The 25,556-nt window shown below is 41.7% G+C and overlaps 1 pseudogene; it reads right to left on the reverse strand.

The window, feature by feature from the left end:
* Positions 1–9,920: 9,920 nt before the first annotated feature.
* On the reverse strand, positions 9,921–24,262 carry LOC147425691 (uncharacterized; annotated as a pseudogene).
* Positions 24,263–25,556: the final 1,294 nt, after the last annotated feature.

Here is a 25,556-nt window from a genome sequence, read left to right on the forward strand (position 1 = left end):
GAAATTTGGCGTTTGGCGAGTGCATTTCACCATTGAGGAAGACTCTTCAGGAAACTTGCGGCCAGAGTTCATGCTTCATAGACTCACATTTGGTGAATTTTTCCCTCATTTGCATCTTATTAATAGTCTTCCTTTCGCTTTCAACAAAGGAGATAGGGAGCTATTCAGAGCTTGTCTTAATAAAGAGAGCATAGAGAAGATTGCAAATTTGTATAAATTCTCATCCTTCTCTACTTTCTATGACACTTTGTTCATAGAGACATTGTAAATCTCTTTATGCTTTTGAATGATTTAACCATAATCCTAAGGAGTTTTTGTCCAGGAACTTTGTAGCACAAGTGGAGTCTTTAAATCTTGCAAACTTGATTGGACTTGATGAGGATGTTCTTTATGAAATTGTGAGAAGGTTGCCTCACTCCGACTGTGTGGAACTCGAAGGAAAGGAGCTCCTAGTCAATTGCTACTTTCTCACGGCCTTCGACGAGCATGAAGATCTAGTTTTTATACAAACCGCTTGTGCATTGGGAATTGTAGAGCAAGTGCAATTTATCACTTGGGACGTGGTTGCTCTTTTGGATCCAGAAAAGGAAGATCTAGAGATTTCTGTTTATCGCCTTAGCTTTGAAGAATTTCAACCCTTCTTAGAGCTCATCAATAGTCTACTCTTTTGTTTTGATCAAACAAATCGAGACCTTATTGAAGCTTGGATAGCTGAAGAAGAAAACCTAGAGTGGTATTTTCTCACTTCTTCATTTGCAGGCGAGTGGTTCTAGATCTCTATTGTATCCCTTATTGTAACTCGTATTGTAATCTTTCATAATAATGGAGAGCCAACGCCAAATGTCTGGATATCCTCTTTTCTTTGGAGAGCCTGGAGAGGATGCAGAATTATTTTTAGCAAATTTCAAGATGTCTTGCCGTATCAAGAGGATAGTAACCGATCAAGAACGTGTAGAAATGTTTGAGGTGGTCCTTAGGAAAGATGCTAGTACTTGGTTTGACTCTTTGCCTGAGGAAGTTAAGGGGAATTACACAGAAGTTTTGAATCGTTTTAAGAGATACTTCTTTGATCCCCAAAACACTCAAAAACTATGGCAAGACATTGTTTCTCATAAGCAAAAAGACTTAGATGACTACTACTTGTACAAGCAAGAGTTTCTACGTCTTTGGGCTCTATGGATACGAAATGTTACTAACCCTGGTGATGGTGCAGAATTTTTAAAGAAGGAGAGGTTCATAGCCGGACTCTTTCCTGACCTTAAGGTAAAAGTTGAGGCGGGTGCACCTGCTACTTTTGATGCAGCTGAAACTAGGGCTGCTGAGAAGTATAGGAAACTCAAGTGCTTAAGGGGAGAGGTTCCAATAGAAGGTCTTAGACCCAAAGGTAAGTCACAAGCATCAACATCGAGGGAGCTTCCTGAGGTAACGGCGGAAGTAATTGAGAAGTTAAACGAATCTTTAAGCAGCCTGTCAATTCACCTTGCACAAGCTGTAGGTCCAAAGGGACAAGCAAAGAAGTCTGAAGAGCGAGATCCACGACCTAGGAGAGTCTTGCAATGTTGGAATTGCGGAGAGTCTGGACATGGGATGTATAATTGTCCTTGGCCCCGTGGGGAGCCAGGGAGGCCTAACTTGAATTACCCAGTGATGAATGCAAGTGAAGGAACTGGTCAACAACCAAGGCTTCTACAAAGGCCAAATGGACCAAGACCACCTCCACACGGGGTAGAAGGAGTTCCACCTTTGCCAGATCCAAATGTGCATGTGGTAGAGGTGACAAATTCAAATGAGGTTGACATGGAAGCCAATGGAATTAAGCGTGGCCGAGGAAAAGGTAAAGAGAAAGAAGGAGTCACATCACAGAGTGACCATGGACAAGGCAAGAAGGCAAAGGGAACCAAGGAAACCAAGAGGACTCGACGTCGTATCAACCTCCAAGACTTCCCTCTTGGACATGGTATGGCTCCGTACAACTTGTTGGAAGACATGAGAGGTAAGGGTCCTGATATTTCATGGCCTCAATTTCTTGCATTATGTCCACAAGTTAGGAGGGATTTAACAAGGGCAGTTAGCACTAGGAGAAAGGTAAAAGAGAGTGTGCCTGTTGTAAAAATTGCACAAGCTGAAATGAATGAGGACATTACACCGGTGCTAGACTGTTACATCAAAGGAAGATTGGTTAGGAAAGGTCTAGTGGATGGGGGTGCACAAATTTGCATCATGACAGAGGGACTCATGCAAAGACTAGGCATGCACATCCATGAGACACCTGAAATCAAAGTGAAAATGGCAAACAATAGCAAGGCTAGGTGCGTAGGAATTTGTAAAAACGTTTTTGTGGAGGCCTTTGGCATTAAGAAGGCAGTGGATTTTTATGTTATGTCGACCAAGGGAAGTGGTTATCCATTTATCCTAGGAAGACCATGGCTAATGAAAATGCGAGCTTTGCAGGATTGGGAGAGTGGGAAATTAATTTGCAGGAATGACAATCATAAGAAGGTTGTCTTTGACATGAAGGAGCAACGCCAAGAGGAGCTCCATGAAGAATCATCTCAAAGTGAGACGGAAGAAGGTTGGACCGATATCACTTCAGAAGAAGAAAGTAGCAGCAGCATTACTGAAGAGGAGTCTTCCATCGAAGTCATGGGGGTAAGGTTTAAGCCAAGCAACCAAGAGACCTCTTGTCAAGGCTTGGAGGAGGTAGGTCCTCAAGAGAACGAAGGTGTTCAAGATGAAGGGATGCTGGAAGGTATGCTATCAACAACACTTACAAAGGATGAAAGAGAGGAGTTCAAATGTGTGCTAAGGAAGTTTCCTAGGCTTTTCGCTAAAGACTACACCGACGTGCGTGGGGTAGATGTTGTTCAACACAAGATTGAGTTAAAGCCTGTGGCCACACCTAAAGCTCAGAAGCTACGAAGGCTAGGAGTTATAAAGGAGCAGGCTCTACTCAAGGAGGTAAGAAAGCTTCTAGCAGCAGGTTTCATTTATCCAGTGGAGAATTCATAGTGGGTCTCTCCTGTTGTTGTCACTCCTAAGAAAAACGGAAAGTGGAGGGTGTGTGTGGATTACCGTCCACTCAATGAGGCAACAAAAAGAGATCACTTTCCCCTCCCATTTCAGGATGAGATACTAAATGAGGTAGCTGGTCATGAGAAGTACACTGTGTGTGATGGCTACTCAGGCTACTTTCAAATAGGTATCGCATTGGAAGATCAATTGAAAACAACCTTTATCACTCCTTGGGGTTGTTATGCTTTTAGAGTCATGCCATTTGGTCTGACAAATGCTCCTGCAACATTCCAACGTTTCATGAACATGGTGTTTCAAGCATTCTTTGGAAAGTCAATTAGGGTGTTCATTGATGATTTCTGCATTTATAGCTCAAAATCATTGCATCTACAAAGGGTAGAAGAAGGTTTAAAGAAGCTCTATGACATGGGAGGTCAACTCAACCCCGACAAGTGTCACATAGGTGAGGATGAAGTGATCTTGCTCGGTCACAAGGTTTCCTATAAAGGCATTGAGGTGGATCCTTCAAAGGAAAAGGCTCTTATTGAGCTCCCATCACCGAAGAGTCTTAAGGAAGTCATCTCTTTCATTCAAAAAGTGAAGTATATGTCACGCTTTATTCACTTAGCTTCGGAGTTGCTTCATCCTTTGCAAAAGTTGACACAACAAGTAGAATTTGCATGGTCTGATGAGCTTGAAGAGTACTTTTGTAACATTAAAGTCATTTTGTCGGAGCTACCAACACTCATGCCTCCTTGTTGGGAGTACACATTCTTTGTTAGCTCTAGTGCTTGGAAAGAAACAATTGGTGCTGTGTTGCTACAACAAGATCCCCACAGTACAAGGATGCGACCCATCTACTTTGCTAGTAGGGTCATGAATGCTTTGGAGAGAGACTCATGTTTGCGGTGAGAAAGTTTAGATCCTACCTGCTACCAAAACCTTTTGTAATTCTCACTGCAGAAAATTTGTTCCCTTGGGTGTCATCTCAAATGAATCTTAGTACTAGGATCTCAAAGTGGATTATGGAGTTGCAAGAGTTTCAATACTCTTTCAAGGTAGAAGATAGTGTGCGTGCACAATTGGCAGGGATTCTCACTTATAGGGTGCACGAAAAGGAGATTAAGGTGCCTGAAGTAAAGACCCTACCATTGTCACCACCAAAAAGTATTCCTAATGCTTTTACTTTGTTCTTTGATGGAGCTTTTCGTCGAGCCACAGGAAAAGCAGGGGGAGGGCTAGTGTTGCTCAACCCAAGTGGAGAGGTGGTCATGAAAGAGAAGGTCAATCTACCAAGTTCAGCTAGCAACAATGAAGCAGAATATGACACTCTACTTCATGGTTTGAAGATGTGCATTGGCCAAGGGATACAACGCCTCATGGTAAAGGGAGATGCACTTCTCATTGTTAAACAGATTTTAGGCATTTGGGCATGCAAGAATGAGAGCTTACGGACAAAAGTTCATGCCATTCGTAGATTGTTTAATCAATTTGAAGAAGTGCAACTATATCATATTCCTAGGAAACAGAATGAAGATGCTGATTTACTTGCACAACAAGCCGTTGCATGTGTAAAGAAAGAAGTGCAGGTCATCATGGTGGCGGCTGCTGTGAAGCAACCGAGGTACCAGGGATTGGAGTCATTGGCTCCCATCATTGGCTACATTTTGGAGGGTGAGTTTCCACCAGACTTCACAAAAGCTCAGAAGAGGAGACTCGTGAAGAAGGCAAGCGTATATCTCTTCCTAGAAGGCTCCCTCTATCAAAGAGGGAAGGATCAAGTGTGCAGAAGAGTACCAACTATCGAGGAAATTCCAGCCATTCTAAAAGGTTTGCATGAAGAGGCATGTGGTGGTCATTTTTCCCAAGAATCAACTGTGAAGAAGATTTTGCTTGCGGGGTATGTTTGGCCAAGCTTGCATGTGGATGTTCAACATTGGTGTAAAAGCTGTCACAATTGTCAGATAAATGGAAATAGAAGGTTGGTGCATGGCCCGAGGCAAATAGTGCTTGCAAATGGACCCTTTGAAAAGTGGGGCATTGATGCTATGGGTCCTCTGCCTAGGACAAAAAATGGTAAACTCTACATTCTAGTGGTTGTAGACTATATGACTAGGTGGGTGGAAGCTCAAAGTGTGGCAAGAGTGAATGAGAGGACAGTTAGCAAGTTTGTGTACACTCACATTTGTTGCAGATTTGGCACACCTTTGGAGATTGTTTCTGATAATGGTCCAGGGTTTAGGAAAGGTTTGCTCACAGAAGTTTGTGAAGAGCTTCACATTCTACATCGTCATAGCACACTATACTACCCACAGTCAAATGGTTTGGTGGAGAAGGCTAATGGTGTCATTGCAGGAATCATTAGAAAGATGGTGCAAAACAAGACAAAATTATGGGATGACTTCTTGGATGGTGCCTTGTGGGCATATCGAACCACATATAGGGAAGCCACGGAGTTCACACCATTTCACTTGGTCTATGGTCAAGAGGCTTTGCAGCCTATCGAGCTCAACATTCCAACAATGCGACTTCATGGCAAAGGAGCACAAGATGATCAAGAGGTATGGATGGATCGACTTCTTACGTTAGTGGAGCTTGAGTGGAAAAGAGAAGCAGCATACGAGTGCTACAAGAGGAAAGCCACACAAGCGAAAGAATCGCACGACAAGAAACTGAAGGACAAAGGCATCAAGGAAGGAGAGCTTGTGCTAAGGTATGACAATCGACTTGACAATCGTTTTGATGCCAAGTTTGAAACAAGATGGCAAGGGCCATACATAGTCAAGAAGGCTTTCAATTCAAGTTACTATCAGCTTATGGACTTGAATGGTAAAGAGCACTCCAGGAAAGTAAACGGGTATCGCTTGAAGCCCTATTTGAGTCGCCTTCTACCAAAGGATCTACCAAAGAACTGTCCAAAGGCCTCTGTCTCATGTAAGTATTGTTACATGAAGCATGAGTGTAACTCCAGCCAAAATTCTGAGGGGCTAAACAATGAAGATCTCATCATGGGCTCTGAAGCACTCTCTTTGGAAAAGATGCTCTACGATGGTACATGAATATACCATCATCCAGGGGGAGGGCTAATGATAGCCGTTTTTTCGGCTATCTGTAATTGCCACAGTGAGTTACCTCACCCTACCAAAATCACCCAAACACTGTGGCTATCCCTACCATTTCACTGTACATAGGCGTGCGTGAGTCACGGGACTTTTCCCTTATCTTCTTAAAAACCCTCAGCTAGCTAGTCACTGGGCTAGGTGAGCCAAAAAAAATAAATAAATAAAATAAAATAAAAAATAAATAAAAGTATATTATGGCCTCTTTGTGTGTAAATATTTCATTGTATATATGGCCTAAATATAAGGATTTTTTATAATTATTTTGGTATTTTATTTAAATATTTCTACTTAGGTGTGTCTTTTATTAAACCTATGTACACCTTCTTTCATCCTCTTACACCATAATTTTTTTTATTTTTTATTTTTGCCAATATGTACATACTCTAACCTCATATTTTTCCTTTATACAAATCACTCCTACATTTTCACCCTCACCCTCGTGAAAACAAAAAATTGATTTCTACTCAATTGTTACTTTTATTATATTATTTACTTGCATACCTTTTCCTCTTTCACCCAAAATAATTCAAGGAGGGACCATATCATATGATTCCAATATCTTTCCATATCCATAACTCCTCCATATTTTTATTATTATTTTTACTCATTATTCTAACACCATGTGCTCATTGAGCTAAAGTCCATGAATAGTCCATACACTAGTCCCACCATGTATATATTTCTTATTTCACCAATAATCCTCCTCCATGCATGGGTCAAGGGCAACTTGAATGCTTTGTATTATGATATGACAAAGGAGGGGCTCACTCTTGGATGCATTGTACAAATTCAACAAAGGAGGGGACCACTAAAAGACTTTTGCAGGCCTAAAAAACAGGCTTTTTGGTGAGAATTTTGGCACCTATCTCCACTCCGAATTTGGAGCGGTGGTCAAAAGAGAAAATGTAGCCCACGCTCTGAATAATCACCCCAACTTTTTTCATGATTTTTGGAGCTACCAACTGTGAGATATGATTTTTTTAGTGGACCCCAGTTTTCCCATGCTATGCAGCCACACTCTCTCTTCCACTTTATCATTTTCCTCTTTCACACACACTTCTCCACTCATCATCCCCATCTCTCTCACCACTCCTCTCTGCACACTACTCACCTTCTCCTCAACCTTGAAGAATAAGAGAAACCATGGTGAACTCATACCTCCCACACACAATTCCATTCCAAAATTGACCACCTAGTCTCATTTTTCCTCCTCCAAATTACCCATATCTATCAAAAAACCACAAAATTCAGCCTCTTCTCTTAAAAGACAGCATCATGGTGGTTGATTACTCAGCTTCAATTACCTTGTCTCTCAAGGAAGGTCAAGAGTGGAGAAAAAATGTACCGTCAAAGCTAGTGGACCCTCAACAAGCGTCAAAATTGGCCCTACTCAAGACACTTGGAGCATCAACCTTGTAAGAAATCCACCTTTTCTTACCTCTTAAAGAGTTTTTCTTCCTTATTTGTATCCTAGATGGATACTCCCATTGTAAATATTCAATTCCATTTGTAAATTAATACTAACTCTACTAACACTAACCCACTATGGAAAGTCCTATCACCTCCATTTCTCTCCTCTCTCTTTCCCCACCAACTTCTTGATAATTCCAAGCAAAAGAAATTAGATAAATTGCTGAAAATCTAACCCAACCATGGTTAGAGGAGTAACCCTAGCCTTCAAAATTGCTATAAAAGGAGGGTGTAGCTAGCATAAAAGGGGGGAGCCATAAGCAAGAGCACTATGCTATAGCTTGAGAAGCCAAGCTCAACCTCTCTAGAAGGAGCTCTTGAGTGGAAGCTCATTGTCTTATGCATGTGCATGTGTTGTAATAGGGGATTAGCAAGGGAAATCTATGCCATTGTAAGAGAGAGAGTGATCATTCAATTGAGAGTAGGAAATCTATCATTTCTCCTACTAGTGTAAGCCCAACATTCGCTGAATCAAGGAGGGTGGATTTGGACTAATCTTGGATATTTTGTCTCCCTTCCAACGCGAAGTAATGGACAACAATGATGCGTAAGTGTCTTGGTTTTTTTTTTTTCTTGATAGCTTGTCTCTGGTGTTGTCATCAATCTAGCCATAAATCCCACATACTGTAAGAGGGCGACAGGGTGGAGAGGACTCCCCTGGCCTTAAGACAGTGATTGGGGTGGCTTTTTTAGTGATGTGTTGTGGTGAAATTTACGCAAGCTATGTTGAACAAGTACTAATCTCACTTGGCTTTGTCATGACAGATTTGTAAGAAGGTATTAATGCAACAAGCACCCCCTCCCCCTTTCTCTCTCTTTCTTAAATATATAGTTGTGTTTGCTTGATCATCGCCGATACGTTTCAAAGCAGCCCGAGCACTCTCTCTCTCTCTCTCTCTCTCTCTCTCTCTCTCTCTCTCTCTCTCTCTCTCTCTCTCTCTCTCTCTATCCATCTCTCTCTCTCTCTATCTATCTCTCTCTCTCTCTCGTGTTTAGTGTGTGAGAGTATTCCATTGGTGTTAGGGTTAGTGTAAATTCCTTGCTTGTTTGTGGGTTGCTCTAACGATTCTCCTCTTTTGCGTCCTAGTTCGCTCTTAAACTAGGTGGTGCCCCTTGTGTAGTTGGGATTTGGTGGTGGGTTTGTTGTTTTGGTTTGTGTTGTGTTGTGCCCCAGCCCCATTGAGCAGTACGGGAGCCTTGAAGGGTGTCTAGAGGCCACTCTTCTTGTTGCCCGCCCCGGACCGCCTCAGTACTATGTGTACACAAAAGTGCTCGGACTTGAATCTAAGGAGCACATGATTATTCATCAGCCACACCTATCATCAATGGACATTGCCTTTATTCTTGGACAACTAAGGAGAATTTCTCCCTCCATTTGATTACAGCTGGTTTGGTATGCATCTTTCACTAAACTAGAATATTGTTCTATGGTATTAAAGTGTTTTTTTACATTTATTTTGGTTTATTTCACTTGTGATTATGTATCTTGAATTCACATTGTTTATGCAGCACAAGATTTCAAATTTCAAGCACTAGATAGGAGCAACTTGCAAGCTATTTGAGAGAAAATTACTTGCCTTTTAAAGTGACCATTACATTTATGGCGACTATTCCTTTTTTGTACTCTAAGTTTTGTCTTATCCTGTGGTAGTTTACGAATGTACTTACATCTTCAAAATTATGTTGTTTCAAAAAGCTCAAGCTTGGGAAAAATAGTATTGTCTCTATTTGGCATAATTTTTGACTTTATCGCATTTATATATGTTGTGGATTCTTTAACTCTGAAAATAGTAATGTCTCTATTTGGCATGATTTTTTACTTTATCGCATGTATCTATGTTGTGGATTATTTGACTCTGATGACATGGACTGCAAACATATTTGACTCTAATGGCATGAGTTGTGGAATTGGAGCTGATCTCTTTAGATAGCTGATTCCAGCGTTATGAGTTTACCGCTACTGGTGATTCATTAGTCAATCACTAGAACATGGAGGAAAAGATAGAAATTGAGCTAGAACAGTTACATGAACTAGAATACATCTGATGAGAAATAGACAAGCTGAATGACTGGAATTATTATTCAGATTCAGATTCAGTTCATATTCAAATTCAAATTCAGTTCAGATTCAGATTTAATTCAAATTCAAATTCAAATTCACTTCAGATTCACATTCAGATTTAGTTCAAATTCAAATTCAAATTCAGATTCAGAAGGAATGGATACAAAGCTTATCTGGCTGGAGTATACTCGACTACTATATTAGGAATTATAGAGTAAAAGTACAAGTGGGGATAATGTAGCTTAGGAACAGCTTCATGACTACAACCACACACTAAGAGTAGGAAGTCAAAAGATAAAACAGCCCAAAAGTATAGCCAACAATTGCCAACCCGATTACAATGTAATGGCTCCTATTTATAGCCTCTTGGAGTTACTGTGGTAACCATCATGGCAATTACTGAATAATCCGCTGCTCGACTTTCCATGAGCTTGTCTCTAGCTCCTATATTCCTCCAAATGACCTGTTAAGTGTCACATCTGACATACACATCTCTGTGAGACCTGCTCCAAAATGCATCTGAGTCCTGCCAAACTTCGATACCATCAACTTGTCTGATGTCCTGCACCACCTGCTGGCTTCTCCCCGTGTCGACACAAACTAGGTGCACCATCATTGCCCACCCCCTCGTTGAGCATTCATGCTCAATCGTAGCATTATTTAGATAATATATCATTACATAAGAAGAGAACTGGTAGATATTATTTACATAAGCATTAGATAGATAGAGAGAGACTTTCACTGGGTGTAGCACCCGCCCGGATCAAATGGAAAGCCATAGGCTCTCCCAAGCATAGTGTAAACTCCACCTGGATCAAAAATATGGCATTGATCATCAACATCCATCTGTAAAACTGATACAAACCACCGCAGGGTTGCACTTGTAAACCTGTAAGCCATTCATATATGTAGCTCTAGACAGCATAACCCTTCAAAAAACTATACACATGAACCTTCTCCACACATAAAACAACCCTGTACACCTTGCAAACCTTTTACATCATCTGTTTCCCAGCCATCGGCTAGAGAGCTCGCCATAGCATGATTATCTTCAAACAAGATAACCTGTAGCAATCAGCATAGAGGCACTTGCATAGCAACCTTCAACAACATATCCGTCAGTAGTGAGGCGGTCCGGGGCGGGCAACAAGAGAGGCGACCTCTAAACACCCCTCAAGGCTCCCGTGCTGCTCAATTGGGGCTGGGGCAACCACAAGCACAACACAACAACAAACCAACAGCCAAACCAAAACAAGATAGGGGCACCACCTAGTTATGGTATGCGAACTAGGACGCAAGAGAGATTTTTGCACAACCAAGAAGATGCACCACACAACACACACAAACAACCTCACACCAAGACACACATGAAATGGACCAGAGAGAGCTAGAGCAAGGGAAGAGAGAGAGGGAAGGATCTTGCGTAATACCTTATTTGTGACTTGCAAATGGAGATGGTTCGTTATGATGCTATCGTAGAACTTGTACAAAACTCACTCAATGCTTAGTGATTGCTAATCATTGCCAAAACACACACACACTGTCTTAGGGTGTGGGAGACCTCTCACCACAATACCCTCTTACAATGGACACAAAACTGGCAATGGAAAACACACTAAAACACTTTCTCAAATCAAGATCAACCGATAAAACTCAAAATACACAAGTCACCTTGAATTTAACAAACCGTATTGCACAAATGGAAGGACGAAGATTTAAACGTCGAATCACGCCTTTGATGCACCAAACCTCAATTTATTGATGATGAAGGAGCATGTAAAATAGTGGTTTTGAGATTTGTGGAACTCACGCTCTCTCACTTGCAATGTGTAGCTTGAAGGCTTCTCTCACACCAAGAGTGAAGCTCACAAGTGGTTGCTACACCTAAGTCTCTCCTCACGCATAGAGTGTTGGGGTGCTATGTGAGATGTTGGAGGTTGTTTTACAAGAAGGAGAGGGGCCTATTTATAGGTTGGAGACCCCTCATAAAGATTATTGGAAATCCTAATTTACAAGCTAACAAATCAAGATTATGATTTTTTTGAATATCAAAACATTGCGGGCCTTCTTTGTTTGCTTGAGTCATGGGTGTGGGCTCAAAAGAGAGCATTATTGATGGTAAATAAGGTGAAAGTCAGTAAGGAGAGAGAAAGAGAGAGAGAGAGAGAGTGTGTGTTACTATACACATGTCTTGAGGTGAGGTGTCTTTTATGGTTAGGTCAATGCTATTTTGTGTTAGCATGTTAGTCGTTAGTAATCACTAGAAAGTTAATGTTACATTTACAATGGGTAGAGTGATTTGATTTGATGAAGGAAGAGGGGTGAATTAAAAGAGAATCATTGAGATGGTGAAGCTTTGAAGAAGCTTGAACTCACCCTTGTGTACATTGTGGAAAAAATGACCGCTGGTCTTCTTCTTCTTCTTCGCTTCTTTACGCCGCCGCTGCCAAGGTTGATCATCGTGATGAAAATGGTAATTCCGTTGATGAGATCTTTTGATTTGCAGAGGTTAAGCATGGTACACATGCTGAATTTATGTATATATATAAGGAGTAAGATGGAATTGTACTTTAGAGATAATAGAGAGAGGCATAGAGATGGTGTATGTACATGGAGAGCTCATATGAGAGCTATGGGAGTAAGTGGGGAGGTTAATGGTGAAGAAGGTGAGAGAAACCATTGAAGGTGCAGGTTTGAGTGAGGGATTGAGAGAAATGTGTGTGTGTGTGTGTGTGTGTGTGTAGAAGTGTGGAAAGAGGTGAGAGAAGACTAGGGGCTACTTGTGAAAAAAGTGGGCAGACTGGGGTCCACTCAAAAAATCATAGCTCACCGCTGGTAGCTCCAAAAATCATGAAAAAATTTGAGGTGATTATTCAAAGCGTGGGCTACATTTTCTCTTTTGACCACTGCTCCAAATTCGGAGTGGAGATAGGTGCCAAAATTCTCACCAAAAAGCCTGTTTTTATGCTTGCAAAAGTCTTTTAGTGGACCCCTCCTTTGTTGAATTTGTACAATGCATCCAAGAGTGAACCCCTCCTTTGTCATATCATAATACAAAGCATCCAAGTTGCCCTTGACACATGCATGGAGGAGGATTATTGGTGAATAAAGAAATATATACATGGTGGGACTAGTGTATGGACTATTCATGGACTTTAGCTCAATGAGCACATGGTGTTAGAATAATGAGTAAAAATAATAATAAAAATATGGAGGAGTTATGGATATGGAAAGATATTGGAATCATATGATATGATCCCTCCTTGAATTATTTTGGGTGAAAGAGGAAAAGGTATGCAAGTAAATAATATAATAAAAGTAACCAATGAGTAGAAATCAATTTTTTGTTTTCACGAGGGTGAGGGTGAAAATGTGGGAGTGATTTGTATAAAGGAAAAATATGAGGTTAGAGTATGTACATATTGGCAAAAAATATAATTATGGTGTAAGAGGATGAAAGAAGGTGTACATAGGTTTAATAAAACACACACCTAAGTAGAAATATTTAAATAAAATACCAAAATAATTATAAAAAATCCCTATATTTAGGCCATATATACAATGAAATATTTACACACAAAGAGGCCATAATATACTTTTATTTTTTATTTTTTCTATTTTTTTTGGCTCACCTAGCCCAGTGACTAGCTAGCTGAGGGTTTTTAAGAAAAATATAGGAAAAGCCCCCTAACTCACACACGCCTATTTGCAGTGAAATGGTAGGGATAGCCATAGTGTTTGGGTGATTTTGGTAGGGTGGAGTAACTTAGTATAGCAATTATGGAGAGCCGAAAAACGGCTATCATTAGCCCTCCCCCAGGATGATGGTATATTCATGTACCATCATAGAGCATCTTTTCCAAAGAGAGTGCTTTAGAGTCCTTGACGAGATCTTCATTGTTTGGCCCCTCAGAATTTTGGCTGGAGTTACACTCATGCTTCATGTAACAATACTTACATGAGACAGAGGCCTTTGGACAGATCTTTGGTAGATCCTTTGGTAGAAGGCGACTCAAATAGGGCTTCAAGCGATACCCGTTTACCTTCCTGGAGTGCTCTTTACCATTCAAGTCCATAAGCTGATAGTATGTCATAATAATCAATATCTAATTCTCCTAAATGATTTTCTCATATTAAACTGATCATTTAATGTGGGGAAGTGCCAAGGGAGAAAAAGCTAGAATATTGGTTAAGTTAGCAGACCGGCCACAGTAGCGATCCAAAGGAGGGAAAATAGGGATCCAAAGGGGGGGGCCATCTACAAAAGAGCCATGTAAAACAACGGGCTAAAAAGACCCTAAGGTTCAGCCCATTAAGACTTCCAAAATGCTAAGGTTCCAAAATTCAAAGGTTGTGTCCAAAGGTCAACCTTAGGGAAAATTGGATGCTTAGTGTGTGCCCAAAAAGTCTTTCTACATCCCTACATGGGAGGGGGCGAGCCCCAAAGCTAGGGGATGAGAGAGAAAGCCACACACACACACACACAGGCTCCCTTTACACAAAGGGAATGAGGGACACATGTCAGCTCCCTAGGCCAGATACCCACAAGGTATGCCCAATTCCTATTGGAAGACCCTTGAAGTGGACCAATGAGAATTAGGCTAGAGTAAATCTAGTTTAATTAATTTAAAAACATTTAATAAAAGAAACCAATAAGAATTAAGTGTCCTAGAAGACTATTGGGCAGTCTCCCAAGGGGTCCAATGAGCATTCAGGAGCCCCATGGCTTGCCTGATTCCTATTGGCCAGGAGGCAAAGGGGTCCAATGAGAGTTTAGTTTAATTATTTAATTATCTAAAGCTCTCACAAAAGGGGAAAGGGGGACACATGTCAGAAGGCTATCACTTATGCTGCTTAATCCCTATTGGCTTGACCTGGGGAGGTCCAATGAGGCAAAAGCCAGACTAACTTAGCAGCTAGGGCTCGCCCAAGAGAGAGAGGGGGCTGATTTTTGCTTGGCATGGACACACACACTCTCACACTTGACCATGTGTGAAGGAAAAATACTCTATCTCCTCCCAAGCTTTAATGGAGAGCTCATCACCTACTCCAAGCTTGTGAGATAGAAGCCTACATCAACACTCTCTTGGCATGTGGATGCAAATCCAACCAAGAGCCAAGCTTCAATGCATGCTCATCTTCTCTACCAAGCTAATTACTAAGCTAAGCTATGCTAATATGAGTGATTATGTGAGGAGATGTACTTCTTTCTCGTAAGATACTTCTTTTTCCTCTCAATCTACTCTCATACCCTGCTAGCTCTCACCATCTTCGAAGGTGTGTGAGGTCTTGGGTCTGAGAACGGGGATAATTCCAGTTGTGTTTGATTAAGTGATTTTCTTGGTGTATGAAGCTTCCATCTTCATTGCACTAGCTCGTCTTGAAGGAACACAAAGAATTGTATTGTACAATGTCTCTCTTGATGGGAGAAACCATAATACAAAGCCTTTTGGAGGGGGGACCGGCTCCATACAAATCCGGTCCTCAACTGTTGTCAATAGCTTAATTGCTCTCTCTTTTGAAAGTATTTTCGATGCTATCTAACTAGGTGTTATGCTTTTTGTTGCTCTCTCCACCCAAGCACTCTTGTAATTCTCATTAGGAATCAACTCTAATGAAATGCCCACTATGTTCATGCTAAATTCCGCTACACAAAAGATTTTAGGCCATTAAATGTTACATAGTAACTAGAATTGAAAGCCTTCTTGACTATGTATGGCCCTTGCCATCTTGTTTCAAACTTGGCATCAAAACGATTGTCAAGTCGATTGTCATACCTTAGCACAAGCTCTCCTTCCTTGATGCCTTTGTCCTTCAGTTTCTTGTCGTGCGATTCTTTCGCTTGTGTGGCTTTCCTCTTGTAGCACTCGTATGCTGCTTCTCTTTTCCACTCAAGCTCCACTAACGTAAGAAGTCGATCCATCCATACCTCTTGATCATCTTGTGCTCCTTTGCCATGAAGTCGCATTGTTGGAATGTTGAGCTCGATAGGCTGCAAAGCCTCTTGACCATAGACCAAGTGAAATGGTGTGAACTCCGTGGCTTCCCTATATGTGGTTCGATATGCCCACAAGGCACCATCCAAGAAGTCATCCCATAATTTTGTCTTGTTTTGCACCATCTTTCTAATGATTCCTGCAATGACACCATTAGCCTTCTCCACCAAACCATTTGACTGTGGGTAGTATGGTGTGCTATGACGATGTAGAATGTGAAGCTCTTCACAAACTTCTGTGAGCAAGCCCTTCCTAAACCCTGGGCCATTATCAGAAACAATCTCCAAAGGTGTGCCAAATCTGCAACAAATGTGAGTGTACACAAACTTGCTAACCGTCCTCTCATTCACTCTTGCCACACTTTGAGCTTCCACCCACCTAGTCATATAGTCTACAGCCACTAGAATGTAGAGTTTACCATTTTTTGTCCTAGGCAGAGGACCCATAGCATCAATGCCCCACTTTTCAAAGGGTCCATTTGCAAGCACTATTTGCCTCGGGCCATGCACCAACCTTCTATTTCCATTTATCTGACAATTGTGACAGCTTTTACACCAATGTTGAACATCCACATGCAAGCTTGGCCAAACATACCCCGCAAGCAAAATCTTCTTCACAGTTGATTCTTGGGCAAAATGACCACCACATGCCTCTTCATGCAAACCTTTTAGAATGGCTAGAATTTCCTCAATAGTTGGTACTCTTCTGCATACTTGATCCTTCCCTTTTTGATAGAGGGAGCCTCCTAGGAAGAGATATACGCTTGCCTTCTTCATGAGTCTCCTCTTCTGAGCTTTTGTGAAGTCTGGTGGAAACTCACCCTCCAAAATGTAGCCAATGATGGGAGCCAATGACTCCAATCCCTGGTACCTCGGTTGCTTCACAGTAGCCGCCACCATGATGACCTGCACTTCTTTCTTTACACATGTAACTGCTTGTTGTGCAAGTAAATCGGCATCTTCATTTGGTTTCCTCGGAATATGATATAGTTGCACTTCTTCAAACTGATTAAGCATCTTACGAATGGCATGAACTTTTGTCCTTAAGCTTTCATTCTTGCATGCCCAAATGCCTAAAATCTGTTTAACAATGAGAAGTGCATCTCCCTTTACCATGAGACGTTTTATCCCTTGGCCAATGCACATCTTCAAACCATGAAGTAGTGTGTCGTATTCTGCTTCATTGTTGCTAGTTGAACCTGGTAGATTGACCTTCTCTTTCATGACCACTTCTCCACTTGGGTTGAGCAACACTAGCCCTCCCCCTGCTTTTCCTGTGGCTCGTCGAAAAGCTCCATCAAAGAACAAGGTAAAAGCATTGGGAATACTTTTTGGTGGTGGCAATGGTAGGGTCTTTACTTGAGGCACCTTAATTTCCTTCTCGTGTACCCTATAAGTGAGAATCCCTGCCAATTGTGCACGCACACTATCTTCTACCTTGAAAGAGTATTGGAACTCTTGCAACTCCATAATCCACTTTGAGATCCTAGTACTAAGATTCATTTGAGATGACACCCAAGGGAACAAATTTTCTGCAGTGAGAATTACAAAAGGTTTTGGTAGCAGGTAGGATCTAAACTTTCTCACCGCAAACCTGAGAGAAAGCATCATGAGTTCTGCTTCTGTGTAGTCTCTCTCCAAAGCATTCATGACCCTACTAGAAAAGTAGATGGGTCGCATCCTTGTACTGTGGGGATCTTGTTGTAGCAACACAGCACCAATTGTTTCCCTTCCAACACTAGAGCTAACAAAGAATGTGTACTCCCAACAAGGAGGCATGAGTGTTGGTAGCTCTGACAAAATGACTTTAATGTTACAAAAATACTCTTCAAGCTCATCAGACCATGCAAATTCTACTTGTTGTGTCAACTTTTGCAAAGGATGAAGCAACTCCGAGGCTAAGTGAATGAAGCGTGACATATACTTCACCTTCTGAATGAATGAGATGACCTCCTTAAGACTCTTGGGTGATGGTAGCTCAATAAGAGCCTTTGCCTTCGAAGGATCCACTTCAATGCCTTTGTAAGAAACTTTATGACCAAGCAAGATTACTTCATCCTCACCTATATGGCACTTGTCGGGGTTGAGTTGACCTCCCATGTCGTAGAGCTTCTTTAAACCTTGTTCTACCCTTTGTAGATGCAATGATTTTGAGCTATAAATACAGAAATCATCAATGAACACCCTAATTGACTTTCCAAAGAATGCTTGAAACACCATATTCATGAAACGTTGGAATGTTGCAGGAGCATTTGTCAGACCAAATGGCATGACTCTAAAAGCATAACAACCCCAAGGAGTGATAAAGGTTGTTTTCAATTGATCCTCCAGTGCAATCCCTATTTGAAAGTAAACTGAGTAACCATCGCACACAGTGTACTTCTCATGACCAGCTACCTCATTTAGTATCTCATCCTGGAATGGGAGGGGAAAGTGATCTCTCTTTGTTGCCTCATTGAGTGGACGGTAATCCACACACACCCTCCACTTTCCGTTCTTCTTAGGAGTGACAACAACAGGAGAGACCCACTCTGAATTCTCCACTGGATAAATGAACCCTGCTGCTAGAAGCTTTCTTACCTCCTTGAGTAAAGCCTGCTCCTTGATGACTCCTAGCCTTCGTAGCTTCTGAGCCTTAGGTGTGGCCTCTGGCTTCAACTCAATTTTGTGTTGAACAGCATCTACTCCACGCACATCGGTGTAGTCTTTAGCAAAAAGCCTAGGAAACTTCCTTAGCACACATTTGAACTCCTCTCTTTCATCCTTTGTAAGTGTTGTTGATAGCATACCTTCCAGCATCCCTTCATCTTGATATTCACCTTCGTTCTCTTGAGGACCTACCTCCTCCAAGCCTTGACAAGAGGTCTCTTGGTTGCTTGGCTTAAACCTTACCCCCATGACTTCGATGGAAGACTCCTCTTCAGTAATGCTGCCGCTACTTTCTTCTTCTGAAGTGCTATCGGTCCAACCTTCTTCCGTCTCACTTTGAGATGATTCTTCATGGAGATCCTCTTGGCGTTGCTCCTTCATGTCAAAGACAACCTTCTTATGATTGTCATTCCTGCAAATTAATTTCCCACTTTCCCAATCCTGCAAAGCTCGCATTTTCATTAGCCATGGTCTCCCTAGGATAAATGGGTAACCATTTCCTTTGGTAGACATGACATAGAAATCCACTGCCTTCTTAATGCCAAAGGCCTCCACAAAAACATTTTAACAAATGCCTACGCACCTAGCCTTGCTATTGTTTGCCATCTTGACCTTAATTTCCGGTGTCTCATGGATGTGCATGCCTAGTTTTTGCATGAGTCCCTCTGTCATGATGCAAATTTGTGCACCCCCATCCACTAGACCTTTCCTAACCAATCTTCCTTTGATGTAACAGTCTAGCACCGGTGTAATGTCCTCATTCATTTCAGCTTGTGCAATTTTTACAACAGGCACACTCTCTTTTACCTTTCTCTCCTAGTGCTAACTGCCCTTGTTAAATCCCTCCTAACTTGTGGACATAATGCAAGAAATTGAGGCCATGAAATATCAGGACCCTTACCTCTCATGTCTTCCAACAAGTTGTACGGAGCCATACCATGTCCAAGAGGGAAGTCTTGGAGGTTGATACGACGTCGAGTCCTCTTGGTTTCCTTGGTTTCCTTTGCCTTCTTGCCTTGTCCATGGTCACTCTGTGATGTGACTCCTTCTTTCTCTTTACCTTTCGTCGGCCACGCTTAATGCCATTGGCTTCCATGTCAACCTTATTTGAATTTGTCACCTCTACCACATGCACATTTGGATCTGCTGCAAAGGTGGAACTCCTTCTACCCCTTGTGGAGGTGGTCTTGGTCCATTTGGCCTTTGTAGAAGCCTTGGTTGTTGACCAGCTCCTTCTCCTGCATTCATCACTGGTAATTCAAGTTAGGCCCTCCCTGGCTCCCCACGGGGCCAAGGACAATTATACATCCCATGTCCAGACTCTCCGCAATTCCAACATTGCAAGACTCTCCTAGGTCGTGGATCTCGCTCTTCAGACTTCTTTGCTTGTCCCTTTGGACCTACAGCTTGTGCAAGGTGAATTGACAGGCTGCTTAAAGATTCGTTTAACTTCTCAATCACTTCGCCGTTACCTCAGGAAGCTCCCTCGATGTTGATGCTTGTGACTTACCTTTGGGTCTAAGACCGTCTATTGGAACCTCTCCCCTTAAGCACTTGAGTTTCCTATATTTCTCAGCAGCCCTAGTTTCAGCTGCATCAAAAGTAGCAGGTGCACCCGCCTCAACTTTTACCTAAGGTCAGGAAGAGTCCGGCTATGAACCTCTCCTTCTTTAAAAATTCTGCACCATCACCAGGGTTAGTAACATTTCGTATCCATAGAGCCCAAAGACGTAGAAACTCTTGCTTGTACAAGTAGTAGTCATCTAAGTCTTTTTGCTTATGAGAAACAATGTCTTGCCATAGTTTTTGAGTGTTTTGGGGATCAAAGAAGTATCTCTTAAAACGATTCAAAACTTCTGTGTAATTCCCCTTAACTTCCTCAGGCAAAGAGTCAAACCAAGTACTAGCATCTTTCCTAAGGACCACCTCAAACATTTCTACACGTTCTTGATCAGTTACTATCCTCTTGATACGGCAAGACATCTTGAAATTCGCTAGAAATAATTCTGCATCCTCTCCAGGCTCTCCAAAGAAAAGAGGATATCTAGACATTTGGCGTTGGCTCTCCATTGAATTAATTTCAAAGTGACGCGTTTTTGTTTTTTTCTTTCTTTAAAAGATTTACACAATAATATTTTCTAAATTGCAATCTATTCTACAACAAAATAAAAATATTCACATTCAAATGACCTATGATAATCAATAAGAGGTAGAATGACAGGGTTTGGTGATGCGAGAATTTCTCCTACTCTTTGGGGCACCAAACATGGAATACCATACGTTGTTGAAAATGGATTTTTTCTACTAATTGCAATGTTTATTCTAATGTGTGGAGTGAAATGGAAGGGGAAAACCTCTATTCCTGGGCCATTATCCATTGTCTATGCATGACCTAATACTCAAAACAAAACAAAAATATAGACGTCCAAACTAAGGTCGTACCTAATCAGAAGCAAAATAAAAGGGTTTACTGAAGCGTTTATCTCGGCCAACCTAAGAGGACCTAAAATCCTAAGAATTACTCGCTGAAATTGCAACTTAGTACTAACAATTATGTGTACCTTTTGCCTTGCAATGGGAATGAAGGGATCATACAAAGCTTCGTGATTCATGCAAACTACTTGACTATGCTAAAGGTTGATTCTACACAAAAATACACAAGCCGTCCTCCGTTGGGGCACCAAAAATTGAGGCGGTCCGGCGGGGCAACAAGAGAGGCGACCTCTAAACACCCCTCAAGGCTCCCGTGCTGCTCAATTGGGGCTGGGGCAACCACAAGCACAACACAACAACAAACCCACAGCCAAACCAAAACAAGATAGGGGCACCACCTAGTTATGGTATGCGAACTAGGACGCAAGAGAGATTTTTGCACAACCAAGAAGATGCACCACACAACACACACAAACAACCTCACACCAAGACACACATGAAATGACCAGAGAGAGCTAGAGCAAGGGAAGAGAGAGAGGGAAGGATCTTGCGTAATACCTTATTTGTGACTTGCAAATGGAGATGGTTCGTTATGATGCTATCGTAGAACTTTGTACAAAACTCACTCAATGCTTAGTGATTGCTAATCATTGCCAAAACACACACACACTGTCTTAGGGTGTGGGAGACCTCTCACCACAATACCCTCTTACAATGGACACAAAACTGGCAATGGAAAACACACTAAAACACTTTCTCAAATCAAGATCAACCGATAAAACTCAAAATACACAAGTCACCTTGAATTTAACAAACCGTATTGCACAAATGGAAGGACGAAGATTTAAACGTCGAATCACGCCTTTGATGCACCAAACCTCAATTTATTGATGATGAAGGAGCATGTAAAATAGTGGTTTTGAGATTTGTGGAACTCACGCTCTCTCACTTGCAATGTGTAGCTTGAAGGCTTCTCTCACACCAAGAGTGAAGCTCACAAGTGGTTGCTACACCTAAGTCTCTCCTCACGCATAGAGTGTTGGGGTGCTATGTGAGATGTTGGAGGTTGTTTTACAAGAAGGAGAGGGGCCTATTTATAGGTTGGAGACCCCTCATAAAGATTATTGGAAATCCTAATTTACAAGCTAACAAATCAAGATTATGATTTTTTTGAATATCAAAACATTGCGGGCCTTCTTTGTCTGCTTGAGTCATGGGTGTGGGCTCAAAAGAGAGCATTATTGATGGTAAATAAGGTGAAAGTCAGTAAGGAGAGAGAAAGAGAGAGAGAGAGAGTGTGTGTGTTACTATACACATGTCTTGAGGTGAGGTGTCTTTTATGGTTAGGTCAATGCTATTTTGTGTTAGCATGTTAGTCGTTAGTAATCACTAGAAAGTTAATGTTACATTTACAATGGGTAGAGTGATTTGATTTGATGAAGAAAGAGGGGTGAATTAAAAGAGAATCATTGAGATGGTGAAGCTTTGAAGAAGCTTGAACTCACCCTTGTGTACATTGTAGAAAAAATGACCGCTGGTCTTCTTCTTCTTCTTCGCTTCTTTACGCCGCCGCTGCCAAGGTTGATCATCGTGATGAAAATGGTAATTCCGTTGATGAGATCTTTTGATTTGCAGAGGTTAAGCATGGTACACATGCTGAATTTATGTATATATATAAGGAGTAAGATGGAATTGTACTTTGGAGATAATAGAGAGAGGCATAGAGATGGTGTATGTACATGGAGAGCTCATATGAGAGCTATGGGAGTAAGTGGGGAGGTTAATGGTGAAGAAGGTGAGAGAAACCATTGAAGGTGCAGGTTTGAGTGAGGGATTGAGAGAAATGTGTGTGTGTGTGTGTGTGTGTGTGTGTGTGTGTGTGTGTGTGTGTGTGTGTGTGTGTAGAAGTGTGGAAAGAGGTGAGAGAAGACTAGGGGCTACTTGTGAAAAAAGTGGGCAGACTGGGGTCCACTCAAAAAATCATAGCTCATCGCTGGTAGCTCCAAAAATCATGAAAAAATTTGAGGTTATTATTCAAAGCGTGAGCTACATTTTCTCTTTTGACCACTGCTCCAAATTCGGAGTGGAGATAGGTGCCAAAATTCTCACCAAAAAGCCTGTTTTTATGCTTGCAAAAGTCTTTTAGTGGACCCCTCCTTTGTTGAATTTGTACAATGCATCCAAGAGTGAGCCCCTCCTTTGTCATATCATAATACAAAGCATCCAAGTTGCCCTTGACACATGCATGGAGGAGGATTATTGGTGAATAAAGAAATATATACATGGTGGGACTAGTGTATGGACTATTCATGGACTTTAGCTCAATGAGCACATGGTGTTAGAATAATGAGTAAAAATAATAATAAAAATATGGAGGAGTTATGGATATGGAAAGATATTGGAATCATATGATATGATCCCTCCTTGAATTATTTTGGGTGAAAGAGGAAAAGGTATGCAAGTAAATAATATAATAAAAGTAACCAATGAGTAGAAATCAATTTTTTGTTTTCACGAGGGTGAGGGTGAAAATGTGGGAGTGATTTGTATAAAGGAAAAATATGAGGTTAGAGTATATACATATTGGCAAAAAATATAATTATGGTGTAAGAGGATGAAAGAAGGTGTACATAGGTTTAATAAAACACACACCTAAGTAGAAATATTTAAATAAAATACCAAAATAATTATAAAAAATCCCTATATTTAGGCCATATATACAATGAAATATTTACACACAAAGAGGCCATAATATACTTTTATTTTTTATTTTTTCTATTTTTTTTGGCTCACCTAGCCCAGTGACTAGCTAGCTGAGGGTTTTTAAGAAAAATATAGGAAAAGCCCCCTAACTCACACACGCCTATTTGCAGTGAAATGGTAGGGATAGCCATAGTGTTTGGGTGATTTTGGTAGGGTGGAGTAACTTAGTATAGCAATTATGGAGAGCCGAAAAACGGCTATCATTAGCATGGCATCCACCTGTGGTAATTGATTCTCCAAAGCAAACACCGGCATACCTTCACCTGTAGTCCCTTCAAACAGCACTGAAAAAGGCGGAAAGCCTTGCATACCTTGTATTCTTGCCATAGCTTTAGCAACCAAAACATGCGACTCATCATCTACATCGACCACGGGATCATGGAACCCCCAGTCTGCTTCATCAAAGCACTCTTCTTCAATCAACATGGCCTTACCATCACAAGGCAAGAGAGAGGGTTGTCCAACCCCCTGCTCCACACAAAATATCTCTTCACCTGCAATTTGTTGCTCTTTGACCACCTTATCGATATGCATAACATCATATGTCTCATACCTTGAGAAAGCAGACTCCGTTTCCCATGTGCTATCCATATCCAACGCACTGCTATAGCTCGAATACACTTCGGATTTCTCCACAAAACTCACCGGCTTTGGCACTTCAGCTATCTTCTCCACTACTTGCTTTTCGGAAGTCACTTGGTCAAGCACATCAGGTGGTACTCGGTAGACTCCTCTCTGCAGCTGCTAAGGCCTCATAGGCCCACACGATATCGTCTCTACTCTGTCATCACGCCTATCCACTGCTACCACATGTGCATCAACAAAGGGTCGGATTACCTAAAGCTCTTCCCTAGCAATTGGCCTTGGCATCAATGGACTCGCCAGAACCTGCTTTGCATGTTGCTTCTTTAAAACCTTCTTCGTCCTGCTCTGCGCATAGGCTACTGCCTCCTCGTACATGCACGGTCCATCTATCTCGATTTTATCCCGCACTTTTACATGCAAGTAGTCCACAAACTTGGTCATCTTCAAAAAAATTGCATTCTCTATAGCAGTTACCTTAGCCAACTTGCTCCATATGGCCTCACTCAAACTCCCACACGAATGCTCAGAAATCACAGTCAAGGCTTTGCTTTAGGTTGTCCATCATCTCCTTCACTTCACTCCACTGCGTGTTGACCACATATCAGCTTCGGAATGCTGCTTCCAATGTGGTCCAATCCAGCTTTTCTTCAGCCTATAAGCCATCATACCATGTTTTGGCCTTTCAACGAACCAGGAGTGGGAACGCCTAAGCCACTCCCTCTTCTTTTGACAAGCCGCTCTCTAGCAAAAATAGACCATAGTCCTGTAGCCACACTTCTGCATCTTCAACACCTGTAAAAGTCAAAAAACCCAACCATATCTTGCTTAGCAGCACTTGCTCTTTGAAACATGTATCACCGCAACACCGTCTTCGACTTCACCGAGAAGCAATCAATAGTTCCTCAGTGGGGGTATCACTGATGGAAAGGGGGAAGGGGGAACAAACCCAGCACACTCCTAACTTGCCTCTCTATAGCCAGGGATTAACCCGCACCCCTATCCACACAGAATCACATACAAACGCACACTATCTGCCAATCACCAATGCACCGACTCGCCTACGAGCAATCCCGGCTACACACACTTGACCATAACCGCAAACACTTATCAACAACCCACCGTCACCCTTGGTTACCTCTTCTCACCCACAATCAATGGGAGGCTACACAAGCCTCAACTGTACACAAACTGCTCATGCATCCACCAAGCTCACACTATCTCTCTCCCTCCCTCTCAGCACACGCACACACACTATCTGAGCCACACGCTCTCAGGAGTTTTTTGGAGCAAGGGATTGCGCATATGTACATATACATGCATGGTGCATCGAATAAAGGATTGCCCAATTTCCATAGCCAGGTGGTTACATGGGGCCCACATGTGTACAGGTGGGACAGCATGTACATAGTGCAGCGTTTTTCACTATCACCAGTACCAGTATGTTTTTTCTACAATAATGAGGAGT

This window comes from Adiantum capillus-veneris, chromosome 25 (assembly GCF_014529385.1).
Source record: "Adiantum capillus-veneris isolate H3 chromosome 25, ASM1452938v2, whole genome shotgun sequence".
NCBI classification, from domain to species: Eukaryota; Viridiplantae; Streptophyta; class Polypodiopsida; order Polypodiales; family Pteridaceae; genus Adiantum; species Adiantum capillus-veneris.